Source organism: Prionailurus bengalensis, chromosome E1 (genome assembly GCF_016509475.1).
Source record: "Prionailurus bengalensis isolate Pbe53 chromosome E1, Fcat_Pben_1.1_paternal_pri, whole genome shotgun sequence".
NCBI lineage: Eukaryota > Metazoa > Chordata > Mammalia > Carnivora > Felidae > Prionailurus > Prionailurus bengalensis.
Genome location: NC_057347.1, coordinates 9,250,916 through 9,268,889, shown reverse-complemented (window position 1 = coordinate 9,268,889; position 17,974 = coordinate 9,250,916).

The window sequence follows — 17,974 nt, the reverse complement described above, 5'->3', positions numbered from 1 at the left end:
TTATTTATTTTGAGAGAGAGACAGCAGGAGTGGGGAGGGGCAGAGAGAGGGAGAGAGAGAGAGAATCCCAAGCAGGCTCAGTGGGGCCAGTGCAGAGCTCCACGCAAGGCTCGAACCCACAAAACCGTGAGACCATGACCTGAGCTGAAACTAAGAGTCAGACGCTAAGCTGACTGAGCCACCCAGGTGCCCCTAAGCAAGTAATTTTTTATAACATCAGAAGCACTGGTGTTTTGTCATCTTCAAGCCTGGAATTAAGGAATTCACATCATGATTTCTCTTTGAACATTCATTTCAGTTTCTACTCATGTTGTAAGAACTTGAAGTATAAGATGCCTAATGGAATTTGAAGATCATTCAGATTGCATAAATCTTTAAATCAAAATATCTAATGTATGGATCAAACAGTGCAATCTTCTATTGCTGCAGTAGGTTTTACATTGATTATGCTTATCATTTTTTAATAATACTGCAAAAAGTGTTATGATGCCTCCTTTTTGTAAAAAAAATTTTTAATGTTTATTTATTTTTGAGAGAGAGAGACAGAGAGAGAGACAGAGTGTGAGCAGGGGAAGGACAGAGAGAGGGGAGACACAGAATTCAAAGCAGGCTCCAGGCTCCAAGCTGTCGGCATAGAGCCAGACATGGGGCCCGAACCTATGAACCTTGAGATCATGACCTGAGCCAAAGTCGGAGGCTTAACCGACTGAGCCACCCAGGCTCCCCATGATGCCCCTTTTTATTTTTATTTATTTATTTTTTTAAATTTTTTTTAACTTTTATTTATTTTTGAGACAGAGAGAGACAGAGCATGAACAGGGGAGGGGCAGAGAGAGAGGGAGACACAGAATCGGAAGCAGGCTCCAGGCTCTGAGCCATCAGCCCAGAGCCCGACACGGGGCTCGAACTCACAGACCGTGAGATTGTGACCTGAGCTGAAGTCGGACGCTTAACCGACTGAGCCACCCAGGCACCCCGATGCCCCTTTTTAAAGAGAAGCTGAAGTTTAGGAGAAATAAGAATTTGCCCAATGCCTCCTTGGTAGGAACTGAAGATCGGGAATTCAAAACCAAGTCCCCACTGCTTTTGAGAATATAGATGCTCAATGTATATCTTAAGCATTTTTGTGTGAAAATGTTGTTGCCATGTAGTTGCTGTTTGTCTTTGAATGTGAGGAGAGGATGTAGGTAGGAACACGAGGCAGGAGGCTGGGCGGCCTGAGGCCCCTGGGGAGGTGGGTGGGAGGTGACCCAGAATGTGGCTGGACTCAGACGAGAATCAGGTGGACTCTGGCACGATTTGGGGAAAGGAAGGGGAAAGACACAGGTAAGTCTGCAGTTGGAAGAGACATTGGAGGAGCTCCTCGGGATTTCTTCCCTCCCCTCCCCTCCTTCCCTTCCCCTCCCTCCCCTTCCCTCCCCTCCCCTCTCCTCCCCTCCCTCTCTTCCCCTCCCCTCCCCTTCCCTCCCCTCCCTCACCTTCCCTCCTTCCTTTCCTTCCCTCCCCTCCCTCCCCTCCCCTCCCTCCCCTTCCCTCCCCTCCCTTCCCCTCCCTCACCTTCCCTCCTTCCTTTCCTTCCCTCCCCTCCCCTCCCTCCCCTTCCCTCCCCCCCTTTCCTTCCCTCCTCTCCCTCCCCTCCCCTTTCCTCCCCTCCCTCCCCTCCCCTTCCCTTCCCTCCCCTCCTTCCCCTTCCCTCCCCCCCTTTCCTCCCCCTCCCTCCCTCCCCTCCCTTCTCCTTCCCTCCCCTCCCCTCCACCCCCTCCCCTCCCCTTCCTTTCCCTTCCCTTCCCTTCCCTCCCCTCCCTCCCCTACGCTCCCCTCCTTTTCTTCCCTTCCCTCCCTCCCCTCCCTTCCCCTTCCCTCCCCTCCCCTCCATCCCCTCCCCTCCCGTTCCTTTCCCTTCCCTTCCCTTCCCTTCCCTTCCCTTCCCTTCCCTCCCCTTCCCTCCCATCGGAGTGCCCTAGAGGGCCTGTTAAAACACAGATCCCCCTGGCGCCACCCGCCACCCGAAGAATTTCTGATTCAGGAAATCAGGGGCAGCGGCTTTTTAAATGTGTTTCCCCGGGATACTGATGCTGCCAGTCAGGTGTGTCTGGGGACCGAACTTTGAGAAGAGCCGGAAGAGCTGGGGCCTGGGCAGGAAGGAGGTAAATTGTTGTCTCCCGAGAGCTCATTAAGGTTGCAAAAGGGGACAGAAAAAGCATTTCTTGACTCTGAGGAATTTAGGCGTTACTGAAAGAACTGGCCCAGAGGGAACACTCACAACACACACACACACACACACACACACACACACACACACATACACACGCACAAAAGGGGTCTCTGTCTCTCAGTTCATTTTCTTTCGAACAACCCTCCTCCTTTCCAGGGTGACCAGTTAGCTTACTCTCTCAGCAGCTCTCCTGACACCTGGGGCCTTCTTTTGGCCACCAGGTAAATGCACCAGGGTCCCTGATGGCTGGCGGCATGTGCCGGGGATGAACGTGAACCCCTACGTTTTAGTCCGAAAGCCTGCCGGGTCAAGCCGACCACCTGTGTGAGATCCCAGTCTGTGGATCTAGCCCTTCTCAGGACCCTCAGAGCTGTGGGATACCTTGCCCAGGCCTTTTCCAGAAAGGGTACTCTCAGATGGCCAGAGAAATGGCGTCTGACGAGGAGGAGAGCCAGCGGTGGGGCCAGGGGCCAGGTCGCCATGAGTTGCAGGTACCTCCATGCAGACAGGACACCCGAGGGACGCATCCACCTAGGGCGGCTGTTCACAAGGCTGACTTCCTGCTTTTTCCCCTCCACTTCTCTCATTCTTTCTCCCCTGCTCCATGCATGATTTGCTTTAAACTAGCTGTTTAGTTAGTTATGTAATCAGTGCTCCCGAACTCAACACCCAACACAGAACAAAGCCAAGGCAGCCATTTCATCGTAGGGTTCTCTTCCAGACCTTTGCCCTAACTCCTGATTCCTGTGTTCATCTTTCCCTGCTTCCCTCTTTATTTTAATTTAATCTAATTTAATTTAATTTAATTTTATGTTTTATTTATTTATTTTCTTGAGAGAGAGAGAAAATGAGACAGACCATGAGCAGGGGAGGGGCAGAGAAAGAGGGAGACACAGAATCCAAAGCAGGCTCCAGGCTCCGAGCTGTCAGCACAGAGCCCGACGCGGGGCTCGAACCCACGAACTGCGAGATCATGACCTGAGCCCAAGTCGGAGGCTTAACCGACTGAGCTACCCAGGTGCCCCTCTTTATATTATTTTAAAATTTCTTTGTATAATGGGCAACGTCAAACCCACACAAAACTAGGGAGTCTAATAAAGTGAACCCATATGCCCCTATTGTCCAGATTCCAGCTTTTCAAATCATGCCCAATCTTGTTTCATCCATTTTGTTCTATTCCCACACCCTCTGGGGAGTTGAATTGGACTCATATGTGTTCCTAAAGGCTATCTATTTTTTATTTCCGCTGTCGCTAACGTTATCAAAGGGTATGCTGCCCTGTGCAATTTTTTTCAGAGCTACTGTTTTTTTTTGTTTTTTAATTTTTTTTTTCAACGTTTATTTATTTTTGGGACAGAGAGAGACAGAGCATGAACGGGGGAGGGGCAGAGAGAGAGGGAGACACAGAATCGGAAACAGGCTCCAGGCTCCGAGCCATCAGCCCAGAGCCTGACGCGGGGCTTGAACTCACGGACCGCGAGATCGTGACCTGGCTGAAGTCGGACGCTTAACCGACTGCGCCACCCAGGCGCCCCAGAGCTACTGTTTTAATTTAATATTGCGTTGGTAAGTATCATCCTTGTTGCTGCCCGTCACTGTAGTTAATTCATTTTGATGATGTGTAATAGTCCATTTATGAGCATACCTCGGTTTATTTGTCCACTCCCTCACCGACGGCCATTCAAGTGTTTCCAGCCTTTTGCCACTGTGGACAGTGCTTTTATGAATGGTCTTGTACATTCTTGTCCTACACCTGGTAGAGCTCTGCGAGTGGAACTGTTAAGCTTTAGAATTAATGCTGGATTGTGGGGCACCTGGGTGGCTCAGTTGGTTGAGCATCTGACTTCGGCTCAGGTCATGATCTCATGGTTCATGAGTTCGAGCCCCACATCATGCTTCAGATCCTCTTCCCCCCCCACCCCCCCACTCCTCCCCTGCTCATGCACTCTCTCTCAAAAACAAACAAAACATTTAGGATTCATGCTGGATTGCTTCCCATCAAAGTGCTGCCCCACCCCGGCACCATATGAGAGATCCCTCCCCGGATTCGTATTTTCTCTCCCATGCTGGTTGTTGATAGATGTATTCATTTTTTCCAATTAAAATGTAATCTCAGGGGCCTTCATTTACATCTCCTCAGTTACTGATGTCTTAGCTTAGGCTGCCAAACAAAATACCATAGACTAGGTTTGGGACTTGCTTGGGATCTATCACCCCCTCCCTTTTTGTTCCTATTGCCCCCTTTTAGAAGGGGGATTTCTATTCTAAGCCACCCAGTCTATGGCATTTTGTTGCGGCAGCCCAGGCGAACCACAACAATCGCTGATGTTGACTATCTCTTCATTTGGTTCCCCACCCGTGCATTTCCTTTGTGTGTTAAGTGCCCATTTTGTCCATTTTCTGTTGGGTTGCCCATATTCTATTGGGGTTTTTTGGTCCATTTTCTATTGGTCCATTCGCTTCCTATTGTTGCTATAACAAATCACCACGTTCTTAAAAGAACATCATTTTTCCTGAGTTACGGTTCTGGAGGTCAGAAGTCCAGAGGGGGTCTCACTGGGTCAAACGAAGGTGTTGGCAGAACTGCGCTCCCCGTGGAGGCTCAGGAGGGACATCTGTCTCCTTTCCTTTCCCAGCTTCTAGAAGCTGCCCATATTCCTTGGCTCACGCCTCCTTTCCAGCCATCACATCACCCGGACCTCTGTTTCCGTTGTCACATCTCCTCTCTCTCTCTCTGACCCGCCTACTTCCCTCTTATAAGGACCCTTGTGTTTACATTGGGCCCAGCCAGGTATTCCAGGATAATCTCCCCATCCCAAGATCCTTAACTTAATCCCATCTGCAGCAACCCTTTTGCCACGTAAGGTAACATTCAGTAGCTCTGGGGGACCAGGACGTGGACATCTCTGGGGGACCACTGTTCTGCCTGTGTTCTCACACTGTGCTCTTTCCTTTCTCATGGTTAGTATAAGAAGAGCCACGTAAAGGAACATGACTCTGCCCCTTGAACGCTGACGGGCAGTAGAGGCCAGTCCCCCCCCCCCCCCGCCCCGAGGGGCCAGCACCGGGTTTCAACAGCTCCCCACCCTCTCTGCTGGGCGCCTGTGGGTGTTTGAGGAGACACATCAGAAAGCAAGACACTGTCTCCACCACCGGCGGGGAGACAGTCCCGAGTTCTGAAGTGCCAAGAGACGCAGGCATGATCTCTGCACCTCTCTGGGCTTTGGAACCTCGTCTGTGAAACGCAGATTCTTACTGTACCTGCCTTTCAAGGTTGTCGTAAGGATAAAATGAGGTTGCGCGTGTGACTGGCTTTACACACTACCTGACATGTAGTACTTTATAAATGGCAGAATCAAGAGCCAGATAGAAGGTTCCATGGATGGCCACAAAAAGCAAAAACCCAATTAAAACATGGGCAAAGGCCTTGCACAGACATTTCTCCAAAGAAGATATGCGAACGGCCGATGAAAAGTTGTTCAGCATCCCTACTCATTAGGAAAATGCAAATCAAGGGGCGCCTGGGTGGCTCAGTCGGTTAAGCGGCCGACTTCGGCTCAGGTCATGATCTCGAGGTCCGCGAGTTCGAGCCCCGCGTCGGGCTCTGTGCTGACGGCTCAGAGCCTGGAGCCTGTTTCAGATTCTGTGTCTCCCTCTCTCTGCCCCTCCCCCATTCACGCTCTGTCTCTCTCTGTCTCAAAAACAAATAAACGTTAAAAAAAAATTAAAAAAAAAAAAGAAAATGCAAATCAAAACCACAAGGAGATACCCCTTCATGTCCGTTAGGATGACGGCTCTCAAAAACAAAAGCAAAAGCAGAAAATAACAAGATTTGGCAAGGATGTGGAGACATTGGAAGCCTTGTGTGCTGCGGGTGGGAATGTGAAATGGTGTCGCCACTGTGGGAAATAGTATGGAGGCTCCTCGAAAAACTAAAAGTAGGGGCATCTGGGTGGCTCAGTCGGGTAAGTGTCCGACTTCAACTCAGGTCATGATCTAGTGGTTTTTGAGTTCGAGTCCCACGTTGGGCTCTGTGCTGACAGCTCAGGGCCTGGAGCCTGCTTCGGATTCTCTTTCTCTCTCTCTGTCCCTCCCCACTCACACTCTGTCTCTCTCTCAAAAATAAATGAACATTAAAAAAAAAAAAAACCAACACCTACAACTAGAGCCACTATATGACCCAGCAACCCCCCTTCTGGATATTTATTCAAAGAATTGAAAGCGAGATGTCAAAGAGATATTTGTTGACAGCTCGGAGCCTGGAGCCTGCTTCAGATTCTGTCTCTCTCTCTCTGCCCCTCCCCTGCTTGCACGCTCTCTCTCTCTCTTAAATATAAATAAAACATTTTAATGATACCATCCTGTACACTTAATAACTTGTTGAGGGTTGGGGCTCCTGGGTGGCTCAGTCAGTTAAGCATCTGACTTTGGTTCAGGTCATGATCTCAAGGTTCATGGGTCCGAGCCCTATGTCGGGCTCTGTGCTGACAGCTCAGAGCCTGGAGCCTGCTTCCAATTCTGTCTTCCTCTCTCTCTGCCCCTCCTCCACTTGTGCGTCACTCTCTCTCAAATATAACTAAACATTAAAAAAATTTGTTGAGGGTAGGGACGCCTGGGTGGCTCAATCAGTTGGGTGTCTGACTCTTGATTTCAGCTCAGGTCATGATCTCAGAATCGTAGGATCGAGCCCTGCATTGGGCTCTGCACTGAGCCTGAAGCCTGCTTGAGATTCTCTCCCTCTCTGTCTCCGTCTGCCCCTTTCCCCTGCTTGCTCACGCTCTCTCTAAAATAAATAAAAATTTATTTATTTATTTAAAATTTTTTTTCTTTTTTTTTTAATTTTTTTTCAATGTTTATTTATTTTTGGGACAGAGAGAGACAGAGCATGAGCAGGGGAGGGGCAGAGAGAGAGGGAGACACAGAATCTAGACACAGAATCGGAAACAGGCTCCAGGCTCCGAGCCATCAGCCCAGAGCCTGACGCGGGGCTCGAACTCACGGACCGCGAGATCGTGACCTGGCTGAAGTCCGACGCTTAACCGACTGCGCCACCCAGGCGCCCCTATTTAAAAATTTTTTAAAGTTTATTCATTTTTGAGAGGGAGAGACAGACAGAGCGTGAGTGGGGGAGGGGCAGAGAGAGAGAGGGAGACACAGAATCGGAAGCGGGCTCCAGGCTCCGAGCTGTCAGCACAGAGCCCAACACCGGGCTCAAACCCACGAACTGAGACCTTGACCTGAGCCGAAAGACGAAAAATAATTTGTTGAGGGTGAAAAACAATGTTGAGGGTAGATTTCATGTTCTATGTTTTTTGCCACAATTAAGAAGAGAGTCTCAGGGAAGCCAAACCCTTTCCTGGGTCCCATCATTCTTCTTTTCCCAACTAAAGCCAGCTTCCCTTCCCTCCCATCTGTGGTCACTGCGGCTTAATCCACTGATGTGCTTATCTTTAGAAACCAGGTCCTATGCGGGAGTTTTCATTAGGTACCCCTGATATTCAAACTCTTAACTGCTTTCCATGCTCCCCTCCCCAAAGGACAGCCTAGATTGGCCATTCTTAGTGGAGGCAGGAATGGAGGAAATTGCCTTTTCCTTCTTCTGAGTTGCCTCTGGTTTGTGGTTTATTTATTCAATACGTGTTTGCTGAGTGTTTACCTTGTGCTAGGCATTGTGGCGGCACTTAAAGTGAGAAGAATCCAGCCGGGAGGTATGGCGTGCCAAGCAGCGGAAACAGTATGTGCAAAGGTCCTGGGGCCAGAAAAGAGTTTGGCATGTCTAAGGAATGGAGGAGGCCGGTGGGAGGGAGAGTGGAGTGGAGAGAGGCTGAGCTATAGCTGGAGCTGGTCTTTGCAGGGCTTCATGAAGCAAGTAAAAGCAGGAAACTCTTATTTACTAACATTCACGTAGTCTGATGACAACTATTACCTAAAGACATCCTTGGATTCTCACCCAGGGTCTATAACTTGCTACCTGCACACCCTCGGTCAGTGGTTCTCAAAGTTGGACATGCACTTGTATCACCTGGAGGGCTTGTTACAACACATCACTGGGCCCCGTGGCAAACTTTCGGATTTAGTAGATCTGGGCGGGGTTCAGAAGTCACGTGCCCAACAGGTTCCCAGGTGACGCCGATGCTGCCGGTCTTTGGACCACTTTGCATCATGCTCTGTGCAGGCAAATCACTGATTCTCCCTGAGTCTTTTTCTTCGTCTGTAAAATCACCCCTCTGTCCTGGTTGATGTGCTCTTCGAACGAGATGATGTACGGGGTGGGGAAAGCCCTTCGAAACAACTTAAAAAGACACGGAGGGAATTATCAGCTTGATGAGGTTCAGTCATCACTGCTCACACGGGTGCTTCCTTCGTCATTTACCAAGAACGGGCACATTGAACATGAGTGGCTGACTGCATAGGAACAGGGGCCGTTGAATTTCACTTGCCCTACGTTCGTCTGGGTCTCTGCCCACGTGAGTGTTTGAGGACCACTTGTGCTGGAAGGAGGGTTGCTGCCCTGCCTGGGAGAAACCTTGCGATTCGCCCCTGTTGTTCACCCCACAGACAGAGGCTCCGTCGGTCGGTGATGCTTCAAATGTTTGTGGTTATTTTTGTCAACCATCATCTCTTCCCACGCCTCCCCAAGAAAGCTCTCCAGTGAGTCATCCGGGAGGCCCAGGAGGCAGTTGACGTTGTTTTGCTGGTGTTTGGCCATTGAGGGGAAGGGAGAAGTGATGTCTCCCTGGGGGCTCGCTTTGAAGAAAAATCCCACGGGTTCATCACCTCGCGGAAAGTCGGTGTCTGGAATCCGTGTCCGTGATATACACTGGGTGTGTGTATTTTTATTTGTATTCGGTCTCCCTTTCGCAGAGTCCATGTGTGTATAATATTCATGGCGCATCTATTGAAAGCCTACTATGTGTCATGAAATTTATCGTCTGGCAGGGCAGACAGACTTGTAATCCAATACGTGAAATGAAGTGTTACAGGGCCTCTGATGGGGATGAACACAGGGTGGGGTGCAGTGAGTCGTAAAGAAGGAAGAGGGTGCCGGAGAGGTGTTCCGAGGAACTGGTTATTAAAGATGGGTGAGGGGCACCTGGCTGGCTCAGATGGTAGAGCATGCGACTCTTGATCTCAGCGTTATGAGTTCAAGCCCCACGTTGGAGGTAGAGGTTCTTTAAATGAAAAATAACGTCAGGGGCACCTGGTGGCTCAGTCGGTTAAGCGTCTGATTCTTGATTTCAGCTCAGATCGTGATCTTATGGTTTGTGGGTTTGAGCCCCGCATCGGGCTCTGTGCTGGCAGTGGGGAGCCTGCTTGGGATTCTCTCTCTCCCTCCCTCTCTCTCTCTCTCTCTCTGTCCCTCCCTTGCTCGCTTGCTCTCTCAAAATAAATAAACTTAAAGAAAAAGAAAACTTTATTAAAAAAATTTTTTAATGTTTATTTATTTTTGAGAGACACAGAATGTGAGCAGGGGAGGGGCAGAGAGAGAGACACACACACACCTGCACAGAATCTGAAGCAGAATCCAGGCTCCCCGCTGTCAGCACAGAGCCTGATACAGGGCTTGAACCCATGCACCATGAGATCGTGACCTAAGCCAAAGTTGGACACTTAACTGTCTGAGTAACCCAGGTGCCCCCCAAAATAAAACTTGAAAGATGGGTGGCACTGGGGCCCTGGGCAGCTCAGGTCATGATCTCGCAGTTCATGAGTTCGAGCCCCGTGTCGGGCTCTGTGCTGCCAGCTCAGAGCCTGGAGCCTGCTTCGGATTCTGTGTCTCCCTCTCTCTCTGCCCCTCCCCTACTCGCACTCTGCCTCTCTCTCTCTCTCTCTCTCTCTCTCTCTCTCTCTCTCTCTCAAAAATAAACTGTTTAAGAAGCATTAAAAACAAAAAAGATGGGTGGCATTTTCCAGATTGACTCAGGAGAGGCATTCTGCAATGAGGCACATTGGGCACCTGCAATAGTCCCATAGAGTTGGAATATGGGTGCAAGGGCTGGAAAGGAGGTTGGAGAGGTGGGCAGGGGCCTGGCCACGAAAGGCCTTAGGGGACAAGGATTTGGTGCTTCATCCTGCCGTCAAGGTACTGAAGTGTTGAAAAGTTGAAGTCAGAGAGCGAAACGCCACTCCTGTGTTGGGGGAAGATTATTCTAGAGGAGGTGTGGGGGTGGCTAATGGGAGTGCGGAACTGGAGGTAAGGAGATGGAAAGGCAGGCGGGAGCCGAAGGGAGGGTAGCCAGGAGGGAGCCGTAGGGTCGTAGAAAGATGCTGAGGATGCAGTGTTGACAGGACGTGACTACAAGTTGGATGGAGGTGCAGGGAAATGCGAAGGGAAAGAGAAGAAGCTGGAGGAACAAGCAAGAGTGTGGGGAGAAGATGACTTCCGTCCCACACCTGTTGAGTGTGGGACGCATTTTGTGGAGACGCCGGACCCCGGTCTAACTGGACACGTGCCGTTGAGAAGGGCCACATTTAGCCATAACGGTGAGTGAATGAGGTGACCTGGGATGAGAAGATGGACAAGGACAGGTCAGTGGGGCATTGTGTCACTTCATGTGCTGGAGGAAGAAGGGGAAGCTTGGAAGAGCATCTGGAGGTGATGTCAAAGGGTGAAGATAGCAAAGCCGTTGGAGGAGGCAGTTAGGTTCTGACAGGGCACTTGGAAGCCAAAAGGAGGAAATACCGGCCAGCTTTCCGGAAGGACAGAGGCCGGTCAGAGCAGTACTCTCCAAGAAGCCGGATCAAACCAAATGGGCCCAAGATGGCGGGCGCCCTCACAGGAAACCCCCGACCAAATAAGGAAGAAAGCATGAAATCCTGCATCCCTGTCTTAAGTAATGAATATTCCGCCCCCTAGTTAACAATTGGCAATAAGAGATAGAAACCCAACCCCCAGGGTTAGGACGATTGTGCTGTGGGAGTCACAGATGGAGAAAGTACCAGATGGGAACAGGTCAGCACCAGGACTTAGAACTTTGGGTTCCAGAGAGTGACTTGAGGTCCCGCCCCTAAATAAATATGGAATGAATGGAAGAAACTTGGGAGGTGAGACTATGAACACCATCTCCAAAGAGTGGCCACTGTCTTATCAGTTTGTATCTCTCTAACCTCGACTCCTCTGTTTGTACCAGGAACCCCCTTCTCCCAAGTTATCGCTGAAATGATGAAAAGTAGTGGGAAATCCCACCAGAATAAGGAGAAAGCTGCCATTGGTCTGAGAGAGAGACTTCTGCAAGGGTTCACGCAAACGAGAGTAGATTCAAAGAAGATCCCACAGACATTTAAGTCACGACACACAGAGGAAAGGGCGGATGGATCCTCAGCGAAACATGGCAGGCTCCAAACTTTGGCAAAAGGCTCACTCTCTTGCACACATCACAAGCAGGGGTCATGCCGGGCACTGTGACGAACGTGAGGGACAAGGCAGGGACCGAGACAGACAAGATCCCAGCCCTGAGGGAGCTTACATTCTAGTAGGGCAGATGGACAAGAAACAAGTGTGATATACGCCATGAATGAAACAGACTAGGGTGAACCAGTAGAAACTGGAGACAAATTGATTGAGATACATGGTTTATCTTGCTGAAAAATCCCCAGCTTTGGCACACAGCAGATTTCAGGAGCCATCGTGTTGTATGATTTATCATATCTTGCGCAGAGAATTTTCCCCTGTCACTTTTGGGACAACCTTCGCTGCCAAAGGTAGGAGTTGGGGGAGCCGTGGTGGGAAAAGAATTCTGTGAACCGCTCACACCCTGAGGCTACCCCCTGATTCCTTAGCTCAGGGATCAGAGGCAAGATGGGCCCTTGGGAAGATTTCAAGTTAATAGAAGGTCCACCTGGCTAAGGTTTGTGTAGGAGCAACACCATTCCTCACCTCCTGCTGATAACATTGGCCTCCAGCCACAGCAGGAACGCTCCACCCAAGTTCCTCCCAGAGTTTTTCAAACTGGAGGCAGGGAGGATCTTTCTTCTCTGGACTGGCAATTGTGAAGATACGAGTTCAAGGATGATGGTGCCTCTTCCCCTTTGTGTGAAGAAGTTTAACTGCAGAAGGAGAGAATGAAGCCAACACACCCAGAGCAGTGGAGATAAGAGGTGGAGACAGAGAGTCCTGCTCTCTTGGTAGCCAGGTCCGCCATGATGCTTCCTGTGGTTTGGTTGCCTGAGTCTCTCCCCCTGCCCCCCCCCTTTTTTTTTGCCAAAGCTGCTTCTTGTTGAGGTTCTGCCAGATGTAACCAAAGTCACATAGAGCTGGGATCATATCACAGGTTACTCCAAGAGTCAATACTGTACACAGCAAAGCAAGGACCCCTCAACAGTGGGCTTTGACACATGCAGCCCTACCACTTAGAGGAGGGGGAACCCCAAGCTAACCCTAGGGGCAGAGATCCCCACCATGTTTGCCCCATTCAGGGGTCTCGGCATCTAGGGCCAAAATGGGGTTGTGGGGAATGGCTCTTTATCAGCTAGGATGAGCTAAGTGACCATGACAAACAAGACCCAAAAATATGTATTGGCTCAAACACAAGAAGACTTTGTTTTTCATTCACCTAGCAGACTGCAGCAAGTGCTCTTTAGTTGATGGGTGGTTCTTTCCCATAGGGCGACTCAGGGACCCAGGATCCCATATATGGTTCTAACATAGCCTAGTTATCATCTACATCTTACCAGCAGAAGGGGAAAGATAATTCTTCAAAGCCGTATCTTGCAATCTCTTCAAGTCACATGCTATTGGTGAGAACTAGTCACACGCTCATACTGAACTGCAAAGCAGGCTGGGAAGTGTAGTCTAACCTTGCACTTTGCTATAACCCCCATGACTACAAAACGAGAGAATGATCTTGGTGGGCAGGAAAGTTTGACTTTCTGAGAGCACTAAATGTTAGGCACTCTGGTGTTTGGATTCTAATTCTAGACGCAGATTTCTTGATCTTGACGCCATTGACATTGGAGACTGGATAATTCTTTGACGGAGGGAGGGAGGCCGCCCTGCGCATTGCAGGGCGTTTAGGAGCATCCCTGGCCTCTACCCACCCGATGCCAGTAACACTTCTTCCTTTGTCTTCCCCCAGCCCCGGTCATGACATAAAAAATGTCTCCAGATATTGCCAAATATCCCTGGGGCACAAAATCACCCCCCCCCCCACCACCAGTTGAGAATCATTGTTCTAGACAACGAGAGCATGGGTCAGAATCTTCTGTCAACCTGGGACAAAACTGCAATGAAACAACCTGCCCACACTTTGTCCCTTGGAAAACTCACGGAGTCGCTGCTCGTTTTTGCTCACAAAATTGACAGACAGCTTAGCTGAGGGGCTGACTTGAAGTTCCAGAGAGAACAGAGTGATACAAACTCTAGCCCTCAGGCTCTCCAGGCCCAGGACGAGAATCATGCTAGATCCCCAAGTGCTCGTCACAGCCACAGCAGCACGCAGAGACGTGCTTTATTAAGTCTTTTCACTTCACTCAATATGAATCTCAAAGCCATACCAGCTTGTTTGCAAAGAACACACTTTCTGGATTATTTGGTGCAGATTCTGTGAAATTTCTGTGAGAAATAAGTTTTTGTTTTTGTTTTTGGATACCTTGCCTAACGTGAGACAACGTGTGTCAGCATCTGGAAAGTCCCTGTTCTGTGTGGAGATGGCAAACAAGAGGGTGGGCAGACGCCTAAGAAGGATATTTGTTTTCTGGAAATGGGGTGTCTGGGAAAAACTGGTGAGAAGTCCTTGCAGCCTGGTAAAAACAGGAGGTACTGTCATCCAGCAAAGCGTTAGGATGCCAAACGTTTTTGGTTTTATCTTCTAGAAACCCAACAGCGCTGTTCTGACTTCAGAGGAAATGGCTTTTCTGGTTACAGCGGATGGGTATTCCTTCACATTCCGTGGGGATCTTTGGGAAGAGCTTCAGCGTTTGGGCTGCAGTCCCAGACAGGGAACTCCAGGTTTGTGTGTGGCTGTCAGTACAAAGTATTCATTTCCTGATTCACTGGCAATATGCAAGGCTCTTGAACATTAAGCAAAGATGGTTAATTTGGGGGAGGGGCAGAGAGAGAATCCCAAGCAGGCTCTGTGCTGTCAGCACAGACCCCAATGCGGGGCTCGATCCCATCAGCCGTGAGATCATGACCTAAGTCCTCCTTCCAATTATGAGCAATGTGGGTCTGAATAAGCATTTGAAGATTCACAGGCCCACGTGTATCATCCTTTCTGAGCAGGCCTGAAAACACTAGACTTCTGGCTACTTATCAGTTGCTGTTTAGCCTGGAAACAACGAACAAATAGGATCGCTAGTCTTGCGTTACCAAGTGATTGCTCTCGTTCCAATATGATTGAGTCAGTCCCCCGCTCAGCACCTCCCAGTCACTGTCCATTGCCCGCAAGTGAGTGTCCAAACACCTCGCCAGGCCCAGAAGCCCCCTGTGGCTCCTTTTAGAGCCGTATCTGCTGCCAGCCCAGGATGCCTCTGTCACCTAGAACCAGCAATGCCAAGTGCATGGCCACGAGTGCACCAGGATATGTCAGGCCCCCGGCGTGGCTCAAACTTCTCCCTTTCAAACCCCCCAAAGCTTGATGACTACTTCTGCAGGTTTCAGGATTCAGGCCACATGTTCTGCTTTCTAGAAAGCTCTCCTGACTTTCACTGTGGCTTCTCAAGAAGAAATGGCCACTCGCTCCCCTGGGTCCCTCATGTCATTGATAGGACTTTATGACCCAGACCCCTGTCTGCACTTTATTTCACACATTGTTTAGATGTCTGCCTCGCCTCTCCTCTGAGGTCAGGGCCAGTGTCTAAGTCCTCTTGGGAGCCACAGTGCCTAACAGAGGATCTGGAGAATGTTTGTGTAATAGAAGTTTATTGAGCAGAGCAATGAACGGAAATTTCTGTCATGTGGCTCTTTCCTTTTTTCAATTGTGGCGAAATACACATAACACAAAATTCACCATCTTAATCATTTTATTTACTTAATTTATTTTTGTCTTCATCATTTTATTTATTTTTTTCTTTTTAAAAAAAAATATTTACGGGGCGCCTGGGTGGCTCAGTCGGTTGAGCGTCCGACTGCGGCTCAGGTCACAATCTCTCGGTTTGCGAGTTCGAGCCTCGTGTCGGGCTCTGTGCTGACAGCTGGGAGCCTGGAGCCTGCTCCCGATTCTGTGTCTCCCTCTCTCTCTGCCCCCTCCCCTGCTCATGCTCTGTGTCTCTCTCTCTCTCTGTCAAAAATAAATAAAACATTAAAAAAAAAGTTTAAAAAAATATTTCCTTATTTTGGAGAGAAAAAGGGGTGCAGAGAGAGAGGGAGACAAAGAATTCCAAGCAGGCTTCACGCTATCAGCACAGATCCCGACACGGGGCTCGAACCCATGAACCGTGAGATCATGACCTGAGCTGAAGTCGGACGCTTAACCAACTGAGCCACCCAGGTGCCCCTCATCTTAGTCACTCCCTATGCCTCTCCCCTCTCAGCTTCTGGCAGCCACCTTTCTTCTGTTGGTCTCTATGAATCTGACAGACCCATATTCTAGGCACCTCCCACAAGTGGAATCATACACTATTTGTCTCTTTGTGACTGGCTCATTTCCACCGAGCGTCACATCCTCAAGGTTCATCCGTGTGGTGTTGTGTGTCAGAAGTTTCCTTCCTTTTCAAGGCTGAATAATATTGTATTGTGTGGATATAGCGCATTTTGTTTATCCATTCGTACATCAAGGGACGCCCGGGTTGCCTCTACTTTTTGGCCATTATGAGCAATGCTGCTGTAAACATGAGTATACACATAGCTGTTCGAGTCTCTGCTTTCGATTTTATTGGGCATATACCCAGATGTGGAATTGCTGGGTCATATGGTAATTCTGCGTGTGCTATTATAATTCTGTGTTTATTTTTATTTTTATTTTTTGAGAGAGAGGGCATGCGAGTGAGCAGGGGAGGGGCAGAGGGAGAGGGAGAGGGAGAGAGAGAATCTTAAGCAGGCTGCACGCCGTGGAGCCCCGTGTGGGGCTCAGTCTCAAGAAGTGGGAGATCGTGATCTGAGCTGAAATCAAGAGTCGGATGTTTGGGGCGCCTGGGTGGCTCGGTCGGTTAAGCGTCTGACTTCAGCCAGGTCACGATCTCGCGGTCCGTGAGTTCGAGCCCCGCGTCAGGCTCTGGGCTGATGGCTCAGAGCCTGGAGCCTGTTTCCGATTCTGTGTCTGTCTCTCTGCCCCTCCCCCGTTCATGCTCTGTCTCTCTCTGTCCCAAAAATAAATAAACGTTAAAAAAAAAAAATTAAAAAAAAAGATCTGGCAGTTCATTAAACTAGCTGGTAAGCGATGGGTTGTCAAGGCACGCCTAGATGCTCCATCCCGTCAATAGACCCCAAACTTCCCCTGCATAGTAGCCGCTAGACATGAAAACCCAGGGCAGAGAAGAGAGGGAAGGGATAAGATCAGGAGCTCATGCTTTGATGGACCCTCTCTGCTCCAAACATACAGCAGTGACACATAAACTATTGAAACAGAAAACCCCAAATGCCTGGATACGCTCAGAGGTAAGACGATGCTGGAGGATAGAAAAGATCAAGCGGGGAAGAGGTGGAATATGGCAAGGGCGGAAATGTAAAGCAGAGAGCACACCGCAGCCCCGGGTTTGCTGTTTTTTTTTGGGGGGGGGGGGTTGGAAGTCAGTGGGAATGATTGGAGAGAACTAAAAATGTTGAGCCTTCACGCCGGGCGCACTGCTGGAAGTGAAGGGCAGACTAGGTCATGAAAGGAAGTGGGGAAAAAAAGAAACAACCCTGGCCGACCGCCACCTGGGGAGGTGGCATTTATAAGCCACAAGGTAGGAAGTCAGAGATGGCCTCAGAACACAGTCACCAGTTGGCATGTTACCCGATTTTGCATAACGTGAAGACCGCGAGGGGACAGGGGAGTCCTGAAACGTCATTGTAAGACTATGGCTTGGCCAGGGGGCAGGTGGAAGCAACTGCATAAAGACTAGATGGGTGGGGATGTGAGCCCAGAATGAGAGAGAGAGAGAGACAGAGAGAGAGCTTTCCAAGAGAATAAAAAATTGGAATCTGAATCCACTCCCAGTTCACCCTCTGGAACAGACTGATAATGACTTCAAAATAAATGTATGTGGCATGCTCAGGGAGATACAAAAAGGAATGACTTCTGTTTTAAACTAGAGCAAGAAATTATTTAAAAAGATATCAGAGGAGTGCCTGGCTGGCTCAGTCGATGGAGCGTGCGACTCTTGATCTCAGGGTTGTGGGTTCAAGCCCCACGATGGGTGTAGAGATCACTGAATCATAAAATTTTATTTTTTTAAATGTTCATTTATTTTTGAGAGAGAGAGAGAAAGAGAGAGTGAGCAGGGGAGGGGTGGGGGGGGGGGACAGAGGATCTAAAGCAGGCTCTGAGCAGAAGGCAGAGAGCCCCATGCAGGGCTTGAACTCACGAACCGTGAGATCATGACCTGAGCTGAAGTCAGACACTCAACCGGCTGAGCCACCCAGGCACCCCTAAATATAAAATCTTTTTAAAAAGTTGGGGCACCTGGTGGCTCAGTCGGTTCAGCGTCCGACTTCGTCTCAGGACATGATCTCACGGTTTGTGGGTTCAAGCCCCGCATAGGGTTCTGTGCTGATGGCTCAGAGCCTGGAGACTGCTTTGGGTTCTGTGTTTTCCCCTCTCTCTGTGCCCCTCCCCTGCTCACACTCTGTTTGTCTCTCTTTGTCTCTCAAAAAATTGAATAAACATTAAAAAAAAATTA